This window comes from Amblyomma mixtum, chromosome 2 (genome assembly GCF_055824585.1).
Source record: "Amblyomma mixtum isolate Tamu chromosome 2, ASM5582458v1, whole genome shotgun sequence".
In the NCBI taxonomy this organism is placed as follows: Eukaryota; Metazoa; Arthropoda; class Arachnida; order Ixodida; family Ixodidae; genus Amblyomma; species Amblyomma mixtum.
The window spans coordinates 125742403-125758458 of record NC_143013.1 but is presented as its reverse complement, the minus strand read 5'-3'; the positions used below and the strand labels follow the sequence as shown (position 1 = coordinate 125758458).

General features: G+C 45.3%; 1 pseudogene; it reads left to right on the top strand.

The window, feature by feature from the left end:
• The first annotated feature begins 2494 nt into the window (after positions 1–2494).
• On the top strand, positions 2495–10882 carry LOC149360784 (uncharacterized; annotated as a pseudogene).
• Positions 10883–16056: the final 5174 nt, after the last annotated feature.

Here is a 16056-nt window from a genome sequence, read left to right as displayed (position 1 = left end):
AACACGTAATTGGTGGGCGCTCAGCTCGTCCATTGTTGACAATGGTCTGACTGACGACAGAACTATCACTGCTGTAGTGGAAGCATGAGCATGAGCACCAAAACTAGAAGCAGCTCTTTCATATCAAGGAGCATGGCACCATCTTGCGGGCGAGCAATGCATAGCTTCCAGCTAACGTCCCTGCGCATGCTCGCCGCCGTGTGTGTGGACTTGGCTCCCAGGAGTGCGGCCTTCGCGGACCTTATTCGGAATAAAGGCACTTGTGTTACAATTTCCACGTTGGTCGGTCGTCTCCTCTTCACTGTGCACGCGCAAAAATGCGGATTTCATGCTTAAATTGCATGAATTTGCAGTCCGTTGAGCGGTCGCATAGGCGAATGATCGTGCAACTTGTCGCACTGACGCACGCAGTCCGTGAATGAGCCCGGTGCCGGTGGCCAGTTATGGATAGATGCGGCGAAGAAAGCCGACGGTGTTATGGTACAGTAGATACCCCTTAGAGGCGTTCTATTAGATGGGCTAATCCCCAAATCGCACAGTCTTCTCTTGGAGTCAGAGATGCTGCTCCATGCGAAACGTTGTTCGTTAACGCGGCCATTCAAACTAGATAGCCTAAACAGCTGTACATCATAAAACATTCGCAGGCGCCGCAATGCTCAAACGAAAAACTGTAGTGGAAACGATACTCCTAGCTCCCTCCAGCGTTCGGGAATGCCCTGTATCTTTGTAAACACGATGTTGGTCGTATACACAGAGCAATGTGGAACTTTGATCGCGGGCTCAGATTATTAACTCACAGCAAGAAGAAGGTCCACGCCTGGCGTGGGCATCAGAATCTTTTCTGCGTAACAATACTGCGGACATGTGGCGAGGATTAGGATCTGATTCATAAGAACTGAGTAAACAAACGTTGGGAGATGGAACTCGAGAAGCTTCTGCCAGGCCTGCCTCGCGCCAGACACCTCTCGCGTCTGTGAGCTCGTCCGTCCGTCCTTGTTATTTGAGCCACTGCCGGCAGCCGGCACGCGCCTGACATTGTTTTCTTAACCGAAAAGTGCTCAGAGTTTTTGGGATCTCCAGACTTCTGCGCAGTGGTGAAAGGAAGATCTGGTTTTCGAACCTCGTTCAGGAGTTCGCGGAACAGCTTTTGTTTCACGAGCAATTTTACGAGGGTCGTTCCTGGTCTCCAAAACTTACACAAGGAAGATAAGCGCCTGTGTTTGTGCACTCGGTGTAAGAAAACAGCAAAACGTTAACGCACCAAGATCGGAAAGCGCGAGGTCTTGAGAAGAAGCAGATTACTATGGCTCATGTACATAGCTGGTTAGAAAGTTCGACTGAAAGCAAGCATAAAAGAGTAGTGCCTACAATTCGAAAAGACGTTTTTCGCCAACAAACGAACATCTGAGTGCAGACACCATGTTTTCCCGCTAACTCATTTTTTTCAGGGTAATGTTGTTTGCAACCTATACCAGAGAGCGAAGCTTCTTATTTATTTATTTAGTTAGTTTTTTATTTATTTAGAGCGTACTGCAGGCACGGTGAAGGACCCTGGTCGAAGGGGCACAATAAGCACAAAACAAAAAGTAGAAGGGAAGACATCAGCAACAACAGTTCAATGAACAGCCTGTTCTAAGGCATCAACGTGAACTACTGATGATGGTGGTAGCTGATTCCACTCGGTAATGGCGCGGGGTGAAAAAGGAAATTTGAATATGTTAGTTCTGGAAAAGCAAGGTTTTAATGGTTGAGTGTGCCTGTTTCTTGCGGACCTGGACGTCATCCGTTGAAGATACAAATTGAGAGCCATTGAGAATTTGGTATTTTTTAATAGAAAGAGAAATCTTTGTTTGGTTTGGTTTGGTTTGGTTTGTGGGGTTTAACGTCCCAAAGCGACTAAGGCTATGAGAGACGCCGTAGTGGAGGGCTCCGGAAATTTCGACCACCTGGGGTTCTTTAACGTGCACTGACATCGCACAGTACACGGGCCTCTAGAATTTCTCCTCTAAAGAAACTCTAGCCGCCGCGGCCGCCATCGCACCCGCGTCTTTCGGGACAGCAGCCGAGCACAATAACCGCTGAGCCACCGCGGCGGCGAAAGAGAAATCTTAACCTCAGTATTCTGCGCCGAGCTTCGAGGGGCTGTATATTATGTTGAAGCAATACAAAAGATGGTCAATCAATGGTGCGATATTTAGAAAATATGAACCGAAGAGCTTTGCGCTAAGTTCTTTATAGAGAATTAATGTTATTCTTTGTGTGAGGGTCGTAAAAAGTGCATGAATACTCAAGTTTTGGTTTAATCATGGTGTATTATGATAAATTGCTAAACTTTAGGGGGAGCTTGTTTGAACTTCTGCCTAAGAAAACAGAGATTGTCAAACGAAGAACAGCATACAGTGTCAATATATTTATTCCAACTAAGAGTATTCGTTAGTTAGGTGGGCTCTGCGGCTGTGCCACTGCACGGGCCGCTAATCCGCTTACCTTCGCTATGCAGGTCCTTGCTCAAGTCATCACCTTTGCTCTTCTGCCGATATTGACGATCCGGACACCCGGCTACGCAGCTGACATCCGGACACCATATCAACAAGATGAACTGTGTACATTGCAACTGGTCGCCACCAACGATACGGAACCCCTGGCAGCGCCACCTCTCGTATGCCGGACCAACGAGGCTGCATCGGCGTCACCATCGTCACCGACAGCATCACACACGTCATCTATAAAAGAGCGACACCCACCTTCGGCACACTGTGGGCTCTGCGGCTGTGCCACTGCACGGGCCGCTGATCCGCTTACCTTCGCTATGCAGGTGGGTGATTCCCTTTTCTCTAAGAAAACTGCAACTATTGCTTGGTGCAGCTGCCGAGCCCGCAGTGCTGCCTTGAACTTGCTGTTGAATGTGTAAATGTCGTTCGCGCTCTACTACTACTGTCGGGCGACGTTGAAACGAAACCGGGACCACTTAATCTTGATGATATTATGACTGAATTACAAAAGCTGTCCTCCGGACAGTTACATCTTATCACTGAAGTGCAGGGCCTTAAAAGTCAACTGGTAGCAAACTGATAAATCAATATCTGCCCTAAGCAAACGGATTGCTGACCTCGAAACCCAATGCGAGTGCCTTACCACCCTTCGAGCCGAAGTGGAAAAACTTCAAGCAAACGCTGATAGAACGACAGAGCAGCTTTTTGATTTGAACAAGCGTCTGGACGATCTCGAGAACCGCTCGAGAAGAGACATCCTAGTATTCTACGGCCTTCCGGGCCCAAATGAAGAAGAGTCTTATTACCAATCAGAAAAAACAATCATTCAACACTGCACTGACACCCTCAACCTGGTGATAGAACCTAAAGAAATAGAGCGCGCACACCGCCTCGGCCGCCACAGCAATGACCGCAAAAGGCCAATAATAGTGAAGCTGTCATCATTCAAAACAAAAGGGATCATACCCTCCAAAGGTTAGTTAGTTAGTTATATGGGGTTTTATGGCGCATAAGCAACTATGGCTATCATGCGCCAAACACAAGGTGAGATGATGTTTTGTTAAGTGTGTAGAGGTTACATTATAATAGATTTAAAACATTGGCTTTCTTTAGAAACTTACAAACAAGTGAAAACTCGACAAGTGTTTGTTCGCCTAAAAGCAATGCGGGATGAAATGGAATGTGTTCATTGTAAAATACCGTAAAAAATTTTTTAGAGCGCAGCTCTTTGGCGTCCGTTCCTGGGTTTCGCGTCGTCGTCGGCGTCGGCGTCGGCGTCGGCGTCGGCCTCGTAACCAGCTCCGCCCCCAATGTCATGCTTTTCAATTGGTCGAAATGCTCGTGACGTCACAGTGCGCGAATTTCAAATGGGGCCAATTGTACTTTGGCTAGTAACCATGCAACCAATCAGAGGGATCGTATAGTGATGCTGCAACTAAGTTGGACTGAGTTTAGTTAATTGCTTAATTAATCAATTAGCCTAATTAATATAGAGGAGAATGAAGAGGTCAGAAGAAGAGAAAAGAAAGACGCGAGCCGCAGCGACAACAGCGTCCGCGGAAGGAGACGCTGCTGAAAAAAAAAAACAGATAAGTACGAAGCCGCGTTCCCACCACCACCACGCACTTCCCCACTCAGTAAGACGTTGCTCGTTTCATATACGTTGTGTCGAACATCCTAGACAGTTCCAACAATTGACAGGTTAATGACAGAACACGATGGATAGAAATGCAATAATGTAAATATGAAATAGCCTAATTAACCTTTCTAGTTAGACCGCATAAATCTATAAAACCGAGAACGAAATTGGTCGAGTTGGGGAATCGAACCAGGGTCTCCGGAGTGCGATACGAGCACGCTAGCCACTCCGTAATGCCAGCTGAATGGTTTGGAATGAACAAAGGCGCGTCTAGCTAATACGGCGTCTTCGTTCACTCCCATCTTCCCCCTTCCCCTTACGGCGAGGTGCAGGTGTCCACCCAGATATGCGAGAGAGATACATTTCCTTTCCTCAAAAAATAAATTTACCGTCCAGCAAGGCGTACAGCCGAATTGGCGATGGCGTTCTGTGGACTCCCTGGCAGCGTTGGAAGACGCTGTCGCGTTCCACTCTTACAGGCGAAGCTTAACATGTTAACCACACATCAGTAACACACGCAGACAGCCAATGGACGCATCATTCGCTGGCAGCACTTGATTCATCATTCACAACCACATTCTTAACGTACGCTCCCTTGCCGCACATGCCAAGGACGTACACCACGATCACATTCTGCGCCATTCCTCTGTACCTTGCTTTGCTGAAACCTTGACGGATCCCGAAGAGCCTCTCGAAATCATAGATTTCCTATACTGCTGTGGTGCTCGCAGAGACCAGAACAGAGCGGCGGGAGTCGCTATCTACTTGCGCACAGGTCTCTCTGCAATACCAGTCGAAATGTTTGGCACGTCACATGAACTTGGCGAACTGTGCGCCGCAAAGTTGCCCAACGGCTTGCTGGTAGTAGCTGCCTACTTCGCCCCTACCGCACTCACGAAAGACGTCGTGCACTTCCTGCAACTCGCATTAACCGTCCATCGATCCACACCGATGTTAGTAGTGGGGGACTTTAATGTTGACATAAAGACAAACAGCAATTTCCTAACACTTCTGCGGGAGAACATCCCGTTCCTCTCGCTCGTAACGCGTCCCACGGCTGTGACAACCTCGCGAGGCACTTGTATAGATCTCGTCTTTGAGAATCAAGCATTGGTGTACCAAGTCGAACATATATCAGTCTATTTCTCCGACCACAAAGCTTCATTCATGACAGTCAAGAACTGTTAGTGGAATCTTTGTTAAAGGAATACGTGTGAAAAATAAAAAAAATAACTCTGTGATAGCGCATACATGTGTTGCTCGATTTCTTTGCCTCAATCTATCGAAAAGGTGACACAGCTTTTTGCTGCGCTCAAATTTCGCATTAGGAAGTAACGTAATCGTCGGCAATTTTTTCTAAGTTCTTCGAGTTGCGAACAAGAAATTAAAATGTGATTTACTGTGAGCTCCTCACCACACATTTCACACAGAGGTTTGTCTTTTTTTGTTAATAAGAAGTTATGGGTGATGTGTGTGTGACCTATGCGTAAACGACATAAAATTGCTTCGATAAAACGCTCTTTATGACGGCATGATTTCCATTCTTTTAAAATGGGCTTTATGGTATGCAGCTTGTTGTGTCCTTCATTATCCCAAGAAGCTTGCCACTTGGCTCTTAGTCTGCTATGCACTAACTTCATGTAATCCCTAGGAGGCAAATTCGCATGTTTTATTTCCATGGTTCTGGCTTGTGGAGCACACATCTCGTCTCTCTCATTATCCCTAATGCCAACGTGACTGGGAATCCAGCATAATTTTATAACATGTTTTTGTGTTGTGATCTTTACTATTTTGTGTATGATGCTTCCAATCATTGGCTCTGTGGCATTTTTGGAGTTTAATGCTGTAAGGACGCTCAGTGAATCTGTATAAATGGTGCTGTTTTTGATGTTTTCATTTGTTATTTTCTGTACCGCAACACTAATAGCGTAACACTCCGCGGTGAAAACTGTAGCACATGAGGGCAGTCGTACTGCATTTTCATTTTTTTCCTTGTATTACAGCGCGTACCTACATGAGCATGAGTTTTTGAACCGTCAGTATAAAATGCAGTGTAATTTCTGTATTTTTCATGTAGTGCTAGATATTCTTGTATTATATGGTTGTGTGGCGTACAGGTTTTACTGAGGCGTGTTAGTGTGACGTCACACACTGTGGGGAGAGTGTACCAAGGTGGTAGCGCTTCGTGTCTTGGGGCAATATTTTTAATTTCGTTTAGTATGTTCAGAGCTTGGCATTTTTCTTCGAAGCGCAAGAGCAACGGCTTAATTGCGTGAGGCTTGTTGTTGAAGAGTATTCGGGATGGGCATTTCGACACAATAGGGTAACAGGTATGTTTGGGCTGAGAAAGGATTTTGAGGATGTATGTACAAGTTAGTGCAGTTCTTCGATCTTCTAAGGAAGGTTCATTCGTTTCCACATACAGACTTGCTATTGGTGAAGTTCTGTAAGCACCGGAAGACAACCTTAATCCAAGATTGTGGATAGGATCCAGTCGTTTTATGTAGGATGGTCTTGCTGAGCCATATACTATGGACCCATAGTCTAACTTAGAGCGAACCAGAGAACGGTATATATGTAACAGGCATGCCCTATCAGACCCCCAGCGTTTTCTTGACAGTAGTTTCAGTACATTGAGGGCCTGGGAAGCTTTTTTCTTTAGGCTGTTTATATGTGGCAAGAAAGTGAGCTTTTTATCGAAAGTTACCCCTACAAATTTATGCCCTTGTTTGACAGGTAATGGGGTTTGGTTTAGATATAGTGTGGGGTCGGCCTGTAGGCCTCGTCTCAAAGAGAACAGAACCGCTACTGTTTTCTGAGGGGAAAATCTAAATCCGTTTCTATCTGCCCAGGTAGCCAGTTTATTTATTGTTATTTGTATCAGTCGCTCACAGGCAGGTATGCTGGAAGACGTGCATGCTATTTGGAGGTCGTCTACGTAAACTGAGTACATTATGGATTTTGGGATTACTTTTCCTATGGAGTTCATTTTGATGATGAATAAGGTCGTGCTGAGGATGCACCCCTGGGGTACGCCAGTTTCTTGAATAAAAGTGTTGGAGAAGGTTGCACCTAGGCGGATTCTGAATGTACGGTTGCTTAGGAATTGGCTCAAACAGCCGAGCATCCTGCCGCGGATACCTAGGTCCGCTAGGTCACGGAGGATACCGAACCTCCACGTGGTATCTTAAGCCTTCTCCAGGTCGAAGAAGACCCCGATACACTGTTGGTTGTGGATGAACGCTTCCCGAACTGTGTTCTCAAAGCGAACGAGGTGATCGGTTGTTGAACATGTCTTTTTAAAACCGCACTGGTGTATATCTAAAAGTTGCTGGGACTGAAGTATGAAGGTTAGTCTGATGTTTAGTATGCTTTCGAATGATTTTTCTATACAGCTAGTGAGTGCTATTGGCCTGTAACTGGTGGGACTAGTTGGTGGTTTGCCAGGTTTTAGGAAGGGTACTATGATTGCTTCTTTCCATGCTTGAGGGATTTCTCCACTCATCCATATTTTATTGAAAAATTTTAGGAGAGCCTCTATGGCAGTCTCAGAGAGGTGAGCAAGCATGGCATAATGTATATTGTCTGGGCCTGGTGCTGTTATTTTACCGGATGCTAGTACTGTGTTTAGTTCCTGCATTGTAATAAGCTGATTGTAGTCTTCGTGTATGCATGTTCCAAAGGGAAGTTTTTGTTTTTCTACTATTGTTTTGTGCTTTTGAAATGTTAGTGTGTAGTTGGATGAGCATGAAACTTTGGAAAAATGCTCACCCAATATGTTGGCCTGCTCTTCTAATCTTGTTTGAGTACCGGGTGTTGTTAACATTGGAAATGTGAATGGAGTAAAATTTCCTGTGAATTTCCGCACCTGCTCCCACATTTTCTTTGATGATATTGAGCTGTTTATGGAGGATATATGTACTGTTGCCATGATGCCCTTTCTGCGTTGCGTCTAGTGTATCGTGATTTGGCCCTAGCCCTTTTGAAGATGAGCAGGTTTTCTGCAGTGGGATATCTGCGAAGGTTGTCCCAAGCCTTGTTTTGCTGCTTTTTAGCCAATGAGCATTCATTTGACCACCAAATTTTATGTGTTTTTCGTGCAATTTCAGACGTTTGTGGGATGGCTTCTATTGCTGCAGATATTAAGCATGTGACAAATTTTTTTTTTAGTTCTTCTATAGTAAGGGTTTCGGCATATTCTTTTTCTAATGTGGCCTTCGTTCTGAAAAGTGCCCAATCGGCGAGGTGAATTTTCCATCGCCGAGGCTTCGTAGGGAGGATGACTGTAGCTGATGTTAGCTTTAAAACCGTAAGTGAGTGATCACTTCCCCGAAGGTCGTGTAAAACATCCCAAATGAAATCATTAAAAACTGATGGAGATGCAAATGCTAAATCGAGGCAGGTCATTTTTCCAGAGCTGGGGCAGCAGTACGTGGCTTTTCCCGTATTCATTAAACATATGTTATTCGAAAGAATAAAATCCTCGATGAGCTGACCTCTGGAATCAGTATGCTCACTTCCCCAGAATGAGGAGTGTGCGTTAAAATCCCCAATTATCACATATGGGTCAGGCAACTGTTCCAGAAGTTCTTCTAGATCATGCATTGTAATTGTGTTGTGTGGTGGTATGTACACAGAGCATATTGTTATCGTTTTATAGCTAATGATGTTTACTGCGACCGCTTCTAAGTTTGTCTTTAGTGCTATCTCTCTTGTAGGGACATCGCTTTACGTAATGATAGCGACGCCTCCCGAGAGTCGGCTAGCTTGCACTCGGTCTTTCCGGAAAATATTATATATTTTTTAAGATGTTTGTGTGCTGTGGCCCAAGGTTCGTTTCTTGCAGGCACACAGCTGTAGGTGCCATTGTTTTGAGCATATCGGTTATGTCTGTGTAGTTTCTCTGTAGACCTCTACAGTTCCATTGTATTGGATACGCCATTGTGATAAGTTGGGGATTGGGGAAAGTTACTTATTCTCAGGAGCAGTGATTCGTGGTTTCCCTTTCTTCTCTAGGGAGTCTCGCCGCCGCTGCAGCGGTGGCGAACCAGGAGTTTTATCCATCGCCACTTTCGTGGCGCCGGATTTCCGCGGAGACGCCGCGGACGTGTGTGTTTTAGATGTCGGCGGACTTTCGCCGACATCCATATCCTCCACGGTGGACGTGGGGGATGCTTCTTGGTTGCGATGGCCCGTGGCCTTCGCATTCGTCTTTTTTGTTGGCACCGCTGAAACAGGCCCTGCTCCAGCGGCAGAGTCTTTTGGGCCAGCAGGTGCCTTCTTGGAGGGGTGGGGCGACAGGTCCAGTTCAGCTGAACTGTTCTGGGTGTCTGTCGCCGAGGATGCCGCTGCTGAAAGTGGGGCCTGAGGGCCTCCAGCGAGGATCGCGTGGTCTTCTCGCGAAAGTTTCAGCCCTGTGAACTGTACCACCGACTTCTGTGGTGGGGACTTGGGTGTCGACACCAGGTCCACCGGATAGACCTGTGTGCCGACAGAAACTGAAGGCGGCGGCCGTCCCCGCGTCACCGCTTCAGAGTATGTCCCTTTCTGTTGGAAAGAGACGCGTTTTTTGCCTCAAGGTAGGACAAGTTTTCTGTGGTCTTCAAAGTTATAATTTGTTTTTCTGTTTTCCAGACTGGGCACGACCTGGAGTACGCGCCATGTGCGCCATTGCAGTTGACGCATTTTGGTGTGCGTTCGCATCTTTCTTCTGTATGTGCGTCTTCTGCGCAAGTGACACAAGTGGGTTTACCGCGGCAAGCCAACATGCTGTGTCCAAAGCGCTGGCACTTAAAACATCGTCTCGGATTTGGTATGTATGGGCGGACATTGCAATGGAGGTATGCGGCGTGGATGGAGTCAGGCAGAGTTGTGCCATTGAAAGTTAGGACAATGTGTTTTGTCTTGATTTCTGCATTGTTTCTCCGGGTGGTTATTCTTCGGGCTGCTATTACTCCTTGTTGAGCTAGTTCTTCTTCCATTTCCGCATCGGTACTCTGTAGGAGTTCATATTCAGATATGACGCCCTTCGAGTGGTTCAGGGTGCGGTGCGGGGTTACCTGTACGCTCATTTCTCCAAGATTCTGTAATGACATCAGTTTGGTACTTTGTTCTTTTGTGTTTACTTCTACAAGGAGATGTCCGGTTCGCTACTTTTTTGCTTTGTAGTCTTTGCCTACACAGCTTTTTAGGGTGTTGGCGATGACAAATGCAGAGGTTGGCTACCGGTCCATCAGTGTTTGAGTGAACCATAAAAAACTTCGCAAACATTTCTGGCTTCTGTGGATTCAATTTCTTGACATCGGTGCGACCCCTTTTTGGGGGCCGATCAGATTTTTTTGCAGATTTTACCATACGGCATGTATAAACTAAGGGTTCCTGATACTTTGTCGCCTCTGATTCACCTTTATACACAGAGGAAGGTCCCGGGACTACCCGCCTGGTAGACAGACGAGGAGCCCATCGGCCGAGGATTGACCACTGGGGGCTAAGGGTCCGTGGTGCCGCCAAGCACCACCTCGTTACACAAGGTGCCCTTGCGGGCATACCCTCCAAAGGCACTCAGCTTAAAGACACTGGTTTCAGCATTGGCGAAGATTTTTCTCTACCCGTTTGAAACGCACGAAAATACCTTGTGGTCTTTGCTAGGACCAAGTCTGCACCCTTTTCCTTCCGTTACAAAACGCTGCACATGGGGCCGAAACGGTATATCTTTGACCAAGCTACGCAGTCAGTCAAAGAAATCCCATAGGAATCTTTTCGCCGTCGGAAAGCGCGCAAGCGGCCGCCGACTATCTGTCGAGTTAATCTTTCCTTTTCTATAATCTACACCAATGCACGCAGTTTCCTTCCAAAGCGCGAGGCCTTGTGTAATCTCATTTTATCTTCTGGCAGCAACATATTAATCCTAACGGAAACCTGGCTATCAAGCGAAGTCAGTGATAATGAAGTTTTAGATGACTTACCGAATTTTACCGTTTATCGTAAAGATCGTCAGGGCAAACGCGGAGGAGGTGTTCTTATTGCTATTAACAACCATATTTCGTGTTCCCTTGTTAACATAACTTCAGATCTAGAAATATTGTAGTTAAAATGCAGCGCTTCTCCAGAAACCATTCTACTTGACGTGTGCTACAGAGCCCTTAACACCAACCCGTTATTCGCTCCTTAACTAAACGATTCTCTAGATCAAATTACAAAGATATACCCCACTGCACAAGTTGTTCTCTTTGGAAACTAACTTCCCGAGTATAGATTGGCAAAATGTAGGCCCACTAACAGCAGGTAACTCTGAAGCTAGAGATTTTGCAAATATTTGTTTAAATTTTAACTTGGGGCAAATGGTGCTCGAACCGACTCGCGTTACGCACGAATCTTCAAACATCCTAGATTTAATACTCACCAACGACCCTGAAAGCTTATCATCAATTACATACCTGCGCGAAGTCAGTGATGATAAGGTTATTCACGCCACGTTAAAGTTTTCCCCCACCTCCATCCAAACGTTCACGAAAACCATCCGCCTATACGATAAAGGAAATTACGAAGCAATCAATAGCGAACTAGAAGCTTTTCTGCCTTGTTTTCAATCAGTATTTCATCTCCGGGCTCTCAGTGATAACTGGTGAGTCTTCAAAAACAAGATAACGAACTATCACACAAATTCATTCCCTGTATCAGCTTTCGTGCAAACCGCCAAAAACCGTGTTTCTCACATGATCTTAAAAGATTGGAAAGGAAAAAAAACGACTTTATAGTACTGCGAAATGGAATCGAAGTGCCGATGCATGGGAACGCTACTATACAGCTGAAGAAACATATTATGCTACAGTTCGCTCCGCCAAGCGTGCCGTTTTTCAAAAAGATCTGCCAAAAATCCTAACCAATAACCCCAAGAGGTTTTGGGAAATAATAAACCCCCAAGCAACATGCAACACACCTATTACAAACGCCGCGGGTGAGGAAGCCACTGATGATGAATGTGCTGAAATATTTAACCGCGCTTTTGCGTCCGTCTTGACAGATGAAACAAACTCATCACTACCCACTCCGCCTACTGTAGCACTACCAACAATGCCACCCCTTGACATCACAGTGCAAGGCATAACTAACCATACTGAGAGAATAAAACTTTCATCAGCTGCTGGAGTGAACGAAATCAACTCCAAAATACTGAAAAACACAAAACACATTTCAGCCATATATCTTTCATTATTGTATTCGCAATCGCTTTCAGCAGGAATGCTACCGGATGACTGGATGGTTAGGAGGGTCATTCCGGTCCACAAATCAGGTCTAAAGGACTCTCCACTGATTTACCTTCCCATCTCCTTAACCAGTGTGCCTGGCAAAATCATGGAACATGTCGTCTATTCCCACGTCATAAAATTCCTAGATTCTAACAACTTTTTTCATCCAGCTCAGCACGGGTTTCGTAGGGGACTCTCCTGCGAGACCCAATTGGCAATCTTCACTTTCGATCTGCATGCTAACGTCGACCGTAACCTACAGACCGATGCATTATTTTTAGATTTCGCGAAGGCCTTTGACAAGGTACCACCCCAATGCCTATTACTTAAAAACCCCTATTTAAATTTGCGCCCTAATATTCTAGACTCGATTAAAGAATTCCTAGCTAACCGTTCTCAGTTTGTTTCTATTAGCAATCACAACTCAAGCACTCTCCCTATAACATCCGGCGTCCCGCAGAGATCTGTGCTCGGACCGCTTTTCTTCTTAATATATATTAACGATCTGGCACAACAAGTATCGTGTAAAATTCGCATATTCGCCAACGGCTGTGTAATTTATCGTACCATTACTAACATTTCTTATCAGTGGCTCTTCAAAATGACCTCAACCGCGTCCATGAATGGTGTGACCTCTGGTTAATGACACTAAACGCTAAAAAATGCAAACTCCTCTCATTTCACCGCCAACGCAACCCCCTTATTTTCTCCTATACAGCTGCCAACTCATCTATAGAAAGCGTCCAATCGTTCAAGCACCTTGGTGTAACACTCTGTAGCCATCTTTCTTGGCGAACACACATTACCACAGTCATATCATCTGCTAACAGATCTCTAGGATTCCTAAAACGTCATCTTCGTCACGCACCGCAACATGTGAAATTTCTAGCTTACAAAACCCTTATTAGACCTAAACTCCAGTACGCCAGTCCCATCTGGAATCCACACCAAATATACCTAACAAATGCACTCTAATCAGTTCAAAACCGCCCCATTCGCTTTGTTCATTCCGCATATTCATATACGATCAGCGTTTCATCTCTAAAGATTAATTCCGGTCTCGAAAGCCTTGAAACTCGCCGTCGCGTCACCTGCATGTGTTTGCTCCACAAATTTTTCCATAGCACTCTGAATCAAACACCTTACATTTCTCATCGGACCCGCATATCTCACCGCACTGCACACCGGTTTCAGATCTTCCGGCCTCTATCGCCCACTGCAACCTTTTCAGGTTCCTTTTTTCCCCGCACCATTGTTGACTGGAATGCCCTCCCCGCCGATGTTGCCGCCACCACGTGCCCATCTTCATTCTTATCCGCTGTAACCACTTGTATCACACTGCAATGAGATGTATTTATTATTGTTGAATATACTAACCCACCCCTTATGTAATACCACTGAAGGGGGTCTTTAAGGTGAATAAAGTGAAGTGAAGAAGTGAAGTTAGTGTTACTCCTAGATACTTGTATTCTTTGACTTCTGAAGGGTGCCTGGTGGGAAGATTATCGGGTGGTAGACTTGAAGACAAAAGAGAAGTACGAAAAAGATGGCAAGAACGTGCAAACTTCTCAGCATAACGATGTAGAAATCAGTAGGTATTTCGTCAGGCCCAGCAGTTGCTTGTGTTTTAAGATTCAAAAGCTTTGAAAAGATACCAGGTTGTGATACAAGATCGTGCATAGGCTGGGAACAAGAATCACGCGTTGTAAAATTCTTTGTAGGTTAGAAAAACACACTGTGAAAATATGAACTGAACTTGTCAGCAATATCTTTTTTGTTGGTGAGCAACGTGCCAACATGCATAACCGCAGAAAGGGATTTTTTGGTTACCTTAAAAATTCCTAAATTTCGGGGGTGCGTTAGGAATGAAATTTGGCAGAAGGTTTTGAAAGTATTGTCGCTTAGCAGCCGGAACAGCTTTGGTCAAAGAAACTTGCTTCACTTGAATGATGCTGCGAGGGACCCATGCTCTTCTAAGCGTTTAAGTTTTCTTTTGAAATGTAAGATTTCTCGCGTAATTCAAGAATAGATTTGCCAGATTTTGTTGGCTCTTGTTGGAATAAATTGGTTGATACAATATGTGCATATATCTTTAAACTTAGACCAGAGTTCAGATGTGTCAGTTCTGTCAAAGCTGATGACACACATATCTAAACAATACTATACTCTCACCCTGGCACGCGAGAAATCTATTCCAAGCACGGTTTTGGGCGGTACGGCACGTTTATCAGCGACGAAATGACAAGTAAAATACACCAACACATGGTCTGACAATCCTTTATGAATCGAAAAATAAAGTGTTTCAAGAGAGCGGCTCACAAAAATCAAGTCAAGAACGGAGGCAGACGAGCCAGGAATACGTGTAGCTTGTCCTACTGCCTGTTTCAAATTGTGACACACCATAATATTAAATAAATTGGCAGCATTTGCGCCATGTCATGAGTTAGATGAGGCCAAATCCCAATTAGTGCCAGGCAAGAATCACCGACAAGAAATACGTTTTCATGTTTGAATAATGACAGGTTTTTTGACAGATAGCGTAGAAACTGAGGAGGGGAATCTGGAGCTCGGTAAACAGCGGATATAAAGATGGAACGGCCCCTAAAAGATAGCTTAAGGGAGATGTATCGATTTGACGAGTTAAAGCCGCCTGAATAATCTGTCACCTCGGTAGACTTCATAAGTTGGAGGAAAAACGTGTTTATTATCTATATCATCGCGGTTCCATGTCTCAGTGATGATGACGACGTGTGGATTGTAGCCAAGAAGTGCCTCAAGCTGTTCGCTTTTGTTCATTATGTTCTGCGCATTTTTGCGCATGGTGTATAATCTGCACAGCAGAGGCTTGTCTACACGATTCCAAAGGATGTCCTCACATATAGGTGTCATAGGCAGTGAGATGGCCGAGAGTCTAGTTCATACAGCGCTGTCGGGTAATTCATAAAGAAAGGTCCCTTAAGATGCCAAATAACTTTTCAGATAAACGATTCTCGGCCATTTCAGAACCCTCGCATTCGAAATGGCTCTGCTCGAACCCTTGCGTGGATGTATAAGACGGCTCTGGCATCGTTTCCGCTGTGATCCGCATGTGTGGTGATATAGAACATTATCTTCTGTGCTGTCCAGTGTACAACGTGGAAGAGTGTGTGCTGTTCGCTTCTCTCAAGAGTACAGGAGCCCCTCACAATTATCGTCAGGATATTGTCTACTCGCGCGAAAAACAGTTGTGTACAAAGGAGGCTTCACACCTTCGCTTAATGTTCATCCAGGACTCGTATTACGATTCCAGGGGGTGACAGCAGGAGTTGACTATTGAATGGTATAGGGGATTGCGTTTAGAGCCATGTCGATTAGTCATCTGGGAAGTATGTGCCTGATTTGTGGACCCTATTCAGCATTTCATTTTCGCACCGGTGGAACAAATGCTGGCTGAATCCGCAAGGTTAACAACACAAGTAGCTGCAAGAAGCTTAACCTCAATCTCGGCGCCGTACAGAGATTTCTTTTCATGGCCCATAGTTCAAGGGCAACGCTTTGTTGGCCTGAACATTGGCGCAACTTCGTTATTTATTCGTGGAGGTATATGCTAACAAGAAAATGGATGCAAACACTCGTGAGAACGGGTGCTGGACTCAAAATTACGAGCGCGAGGACTTTCCTGCGCTAAACTTAATGT